The following is a 6,000-nucleotide window of genomic DNA, read 5'->3' as shown; positions in this document are numbered from 1 at the left end:
ACCTCACTTTGACAGTTCCTGTGACGGCAGTGGAACCAATCGTATTGGCGTTTGCCTTTCCATTGGAGACTTTTGGTGCTGTGGAGATGGGGGGGGGGGGACCTGTTGCATGGGGTGACAGCTTCTCCCACATATCAATCTACCCTAGTTTTTCTTCCTGGAGAGACCACTCCAGACCGACCGACAATCAAAGCGCAACTCCACTAGTCTCCCGAGACTGATGGATGCCTACTACTACTACTACTGGAATTGAGACTACAAAGCTAAGTACACCATACTTTGGTTTCAAATCTGAAAACTATAAATAATGCCAATATGACGCTGCACAAGTGTACGTAATATAAAATTATTATTACTGACCAGTTGGTTGTTTGATTGTTATTTCAGCCCATCCTTGGCACCAACACACACACTTTGTAGGTTTGGGCAGGCTACTAGAGTTCTGAGCAGTTTCACTTTGGCTGAACACTTGATGGTCACTAGAGGGAGACACTCCATCTCCTGCAAGTTCTGATATTAAGGATAAGTTACCTGTAGAATGAAGTAAATTACAATATTAATATCCTAAAAATTCAATAGAGGTTGTGAAGACTTCCACAGAATTAAACAAGTTTAAATGATTATGATTCAACAAACACCTGCTAGTTTAAATGGGGTAGGTCTAGTTACATTTTTTTTTTTTTTTTTTTTTTTTTTTTAAGTACTGTTCTAAACTGTGTCATTTGGTTGAATCACTAGGATTAGCCGTGTCCTCTAGATAAGGATTATGACATTGGAAGATACATGTAATAGTACGAGGAAGTGTACTCTACATACTTTTGGCCACCCATTCTGCTTTTTCTACGTGTTGATGGCTTTTCCCCATGGACAAATACAGAAATTGCTCGACTAATATTTCTCCAACTCTGAACACTAGAAACACTGGCACCCGTGTCTTTCGGATATTCACAGGGAAGTCACAGGGATATTCGCAGAAGTTCAAAAGACTTCCTCTAATTTACCTAACAATTGGGACTAAAGAGCCCAAATGGGAACCTCATAGTACCAAGATTAAGGGTGGCCTTGCCATGTGGCCTGCAGCTCAAGATAGTCAGCCAAAAGAACAGGATGCCTACTGGTTTGCCTATTTTCTATCGTTTGATTTTACTATTTTTTAGAATTTCCCTTCCTCTCCTTTTGTTTTCTTGCTATTTTATCTTGCCATTGCTTATTTTGGTTTGGCATATTTTTCTGGTGGCTCTCTCCTTTGCATATATTCTTCAACCCCTTCCCCTCACCCAATCTCCCTCACTTGCAGCTACCTTACCTTCACTGGTCGAGAACAGTGACATCGAACTTGATTTGCTCTTAGCCTGAAATTAGAATAAACACGTTAATCTCAACACACTACCTTAATTTAAGATGTAAATTTGTAACTTTTTAGAAGATACAGCATTAAAACTACCTTGTGCTTTTAAGCCCATAGTAACCATCTTGGAATGAGTGAATATGAATCAATGCTCAGGCAATGCCGTAATCAAGAAACCATTCATGTGCTGCACAATTATGTAAAGGACACCATGATTTCATTAGGACATTCATCATTACTTCATTAAAGCTTCCATCATGATCTGTAATTCTTACAATTATGGAAAGTACGATGTCCTCTGTGGCATGCTGCATTCCTGATGCACATAAAATCTATTTGAAGAATTACATTAACCAGTGTTTGAATGTCATGAAATGTTAAATGGATTTAATTGCAATCAGCAGACATCAATGCATCACCCAGATGGCAGTTCACCTTAGAGCCATAATGAGGAATGCATGTCTAACTTTTGTCCTAGCTGCAATGTAAATTGGTAGTGTTCATTCACTAGGCCACCCCAAATGTAGATTTGTTTTCCCTTACTTTGAATACACATCTTAATAAATTTTTATCTTTATAATGTAAGTACACGTACAGGTGTGTAATTACCCAAGTATAGTTACTGGATGCTCATGGTGTTAAGTCTTTCCAGTACTATTATATGAAGCTTTATATCTACCGAAGGTTTTGGCACCCTCCACCACCACCACCACCTCACTTGTTCCAACTGTCTACCACTGCTTGCAAACTACAACTTTTCTAACATTTGTTTACCCGAGTTTACACAAGGGCCATCATATCTAGTGGTCTTGAGGAATGCAAGCCAGTAGCTTTCCAAAAGGTCCCACTTTGCTTGGTGGTTTTATAGAGCTTGAGTTTGAAATTCAGCACTTCTTTTGGCATTTATGGCTTTGGTGGGTAGGTGGTTGCATGGGTTTATAACCCTATGGGTGAAGAAGCAGTTCCTGTCTTGTCCTACATTGTGGCTTTTTGAGCTTGAAACTGTTGCTCCTTGTTAATGTTACAGCTGACCTTTTAAAGAAATTGTCTGGGTCAGTATACTCCAAATCTTTCAATATTTTACATGATCAGACCAGACATGCTGGACTGTCTTAGTCTGGTATACAGTATTAGTCCTGTGGTCCTCAATCTTTTCTGGCATGAGTAGACTCAGCTGGAATGATTTGTCACCAGGTGTTAGACTTTCTCCAAAGCAGGTGTGTGTGTGTGAAAATGATCCCTCCATGCTTTGTTACAATAATTCAAGTGGGGTGCACCTGAGATTTACACAGTTGAATAACTACCATTTCTTTGAAGTTAAAGGTTTGCTTGATTATTCCTAGGGTTCGGTTACCTTTCCCATCCCCCCCTTCAGCTTCCACTTGTGCAAACTTCAGTGAATGGTGGATTCTGACTAAGGTCCTTTTCTTCATCAATTTGCCGCAGTGTTGTACCACACATGCAAGATCTTACTTTTTAATGTTAAAGGGCTTTAACACCGGATATTAACAGTTGTTCAATGTCAACCAATCTTTTTTTTTTTGACTAGTTGTATATGAAAAGGGCTGCAACTGTTCCAAGTTCCAATATCGCAGCCTAAGCAGAAGAAAAAAATTCAACAAATTTTACACATTTCAATAATTCTCTACAACCACAATTTTCAAATTAAATCATTTCTATGACACTCATCTATCACATTAGCATATAATAAAGGATTTTTTCCAAGCATGATTTTCCAAAATACAGTTTAGTTTTACTAATACAAATAGTCAAAGTTACCCAAAAATTTATGCAAATATTTAATGTTTATAAATATTTACAAAATGAATAAATGAACTTAGGAATAAAGTGTCAGATTGTAGACACAAACTCTACATATAAGGTGTAAGTTTCATGTAAATTGAATAAAAAATGAAAATGTAGTCACTTATGTTACTTGATAGTAAATGAAGTCAAAGATTCTGCCACCTGTGGCTGAGGTTGAAAACCAATTTCCTCCAAAATTGGCACCCCCTTACAGATAGAGACCTTACTGAACATATGCCTAAGTTTCATGCAAATTGCCCAATTATTTTTTTTTTTTTTTTTTTTTTTTTTTTTTTTTTTTACTAAATTTTTTGGGGATAAAACTAATTATTAAAATACTTTATTATATGCTATTGTGATAGCTTAGAGTCAGACATGATTTCAGTTGATACTTTTGTTTGATGTTAATTTTTTACCATTTTGGAAAATTTGACATTTTTTTCTCTCCCTTCCTATTTATGCTATGATGCCGAGACTTGGACCAGTTGAAGCCAATTTCATATACAACTAGGCTAAGTTAGACTGATTTCAAACCAGTTTTCATCTATTACATTTTTAGGTGTTAAGGCCCCTTAAACAGCATTTACCAGTCCTCAAACCACTTGTGTAGTTCATGTAGACATCTTTGCAAGACCAATATCATTTTGACTTCCTATTTTACCATAAATCTTTGAACAGTATCTGCAAATTTGATGATGTGGTTTGTAATATCCTTATCTGTCCTTATTGATGCACATGACAAAAAGGTGTTGGCCCCAAAATGAACTCCTTGCAGTACCCTACTCAACACATTTGTCAGATTAATTTCCATTTAGGACAACCCTTTGGTTTCTTTGTTTCAACAATTCTATTATTCTACCATTTATGCCATGCACTTGTAATTTCCTTGGTAGTCTTTCACATGGTACCTTATCAAAACCTTAAACGAAGTCAGTGGAACCTCGGTTGACGAATGCCCCTCTTTGCAAATTTTTCGGTTTACAAGCTCAATTTCTTCGTAAAATTTGACTCTGTATACAAGCTTAGCCTCGCTTGGCAAGTTTGTTGATACACATACGAGTCAACGTAGCATGTGGTTCACGGTGGAATGGGCAAGGTGCACTTCAGCTTACCAGTGTCTCGTCTAGTGGCAATCGCACTTGAATTCTTGGTGAAGAATTTAAATGATTTTGCTTTCTGAACAAAATTATATATCACGCCATGGGGTCCCAAGAAAGTTGGTGATAAAGTTCATCCTAAGAAAACAGTTTTGAGTAGAGGATGTCCTTTCCTCATTAAGAATGTGTGCAGTATGGGAAGAACTGCAAAGTTTTGCTGAAAAACTCAGATAAAGCTGTAGCAGCCCATTGCATTAACCTTTTTAATGCCAATGTAATGTCTCGCTACAGGCAAGTGTTAAAATGTAGGGAAAAACAAGCAGCTTTAGACATTCTTGGTAAGACAAGCAAGCAGCGAGCCACAACCAGGTCCTAGTGTTATGCCTGAAAAACAGAGTACCCCAGAAATGTCATCAGTGCCTGATGTTATAATGGAAGAGGTCTCCCCTTCCAACCACTAACACCTGTCCTCCTCACCGTATTCCATACAACAAGAGGCCTCATTAAAGTTAAGTTATGCTTATATTTTGTACTACAGTATGCACTAGTAGTAGTAGTAGTATATAAAATTTATTTTTAAATTAAAATTTTGGGAGTGTGCAATGGATTAATTCAATTTACACTTTTGTATGAGGAAAATTAGTTTCAGTTTACAAACCATCTCTGGAAACTGATTAAATTTGAAAACTAAGCTACCACTGTATAGAACATCTACTAGAAGTTCTATCTGAAGAGCAGTCACCATTTACAAACCAGCTCACATTTTTGGAATGCAGTTTTTTTTTTTTTTTTTTTTTTTTTTTTTTTTTTAAGAAACCCATGCATTTATTTTACTAGATTGTTCAGAGATGGTGAATAATTATCTCCCTTAGTATTCTCTCCATGACCTTGTAGAGGTCTTCATCTGCAAATTTCTTTACAAATTTGGATTAAATTCCAACCATACCAGGGGCTTTTGAGTCAAGTGTCAATGCTTTTCCTGATTATGTCACATGTTATTGGAACATCCTTTAATTCATTCTTTTCATCTCCTTCAAACATTTGTTTGGATAATAGAATGTCTAACCACTATAGTGTGAAGACTGCTGTAAGTATTGAATGTGATACTCTAACCTTTTTTTGGAAGTTTTGTTTCCTTTGCTAGAGTCTATGACCTTGTTCTTGAAGATGCATGTTACAAGAATGCTTCTTTGTCAATTTGTATATAGTGATCATATCACCACTTTCTTCTATCTTCTAGCTTTGATATTTTACATCTTTAAACTCTTCATAGTTTTTTCCAGTTCTGGAAGCAAGAAAGCTCTAGCATGGGTAAGGAACTACCTAACAGGAAGGAGCCAGAAAGTAACGATAAGGGGCAAGAAGTCAGACTGGCAAACAGTAACAAGTAGAATACCTGAAGAATCCTTGCTGGGACCAGGTCTATTTCTAATATACGAAAATGACATGTCTACAGGAGTAGTCCTGTATGTTCACGGATGATGCAAAATTAATGAGACAAGTTGTGACATGAGAATTGCAGGATCCTCAGAGGACTTGAACAGGTTGCAGAGATGATCAGAGAAATGGCTACTTAAGTTCAACACTAGCAAATGTAAAGTTATGGAAATGGGATTAGGTGACAGGAGACCAAGGTCACAGTACACAATGAAGGGAAACTACCTACCTGTGACAATTTGAGAATGAGACCTGGGAGTGGACGTAATACCTAATCTAATTCCTGAGGCACATATAAATAGGATAACTACA

At 37.0% G+C, this 6,000-nt stretch overlaps 1 protein-coding gene across 3 annotated transcripts in view; it reads right to left on the bottom strand.

The window, feature by feature from the left end:
• Window positions 1-410: 410 nt before the first annotated feature.
• The window catches only part of LOC123760615 (tuberin), a 65,171-nt gene continuing 59,581 nt past the window's right edge, over window positions 411-6,000 (bottom strand). The window contains exons 22-23 of one of the 3 annotated variants that reach the window (XM_045746341.2): window positions 1,307-1,352; window positions 411-501 (exon numbers count right to left, since the gene is read on the bottom strand). The gene's annotated coding sequence lies outside the window, so the exon portion shown is untranslated. Of the gene's footprint in view, window positions 532-1,306; window positions 1,353-6,000 lie in introns of all 3 variants that reach the window. The other 2 variants (XM_045746340.2, XM_045746339.2) reach the window with 2 other exon arrangements.

This window comes from Procambarus clarkii, chromosome 21 (assembly GCF_040958095.1).
Source record: "Procambarus clarkii isolate CNS0578487 chromosome 21, FALCON_Pclarkii_2.0, whole genome shotgun sequence".
NCBI lineage: Eukaryota > Metazoa > Arthropoda > Malacostraca > Decapoda > Cambaridae > Procambarus > Procambarus clarkii.
The sequence above is the reverse complement of the archived record's forward strand: the minus strand, read 5'-3'. Positions and strand labels throughout refer to the sequence as shown.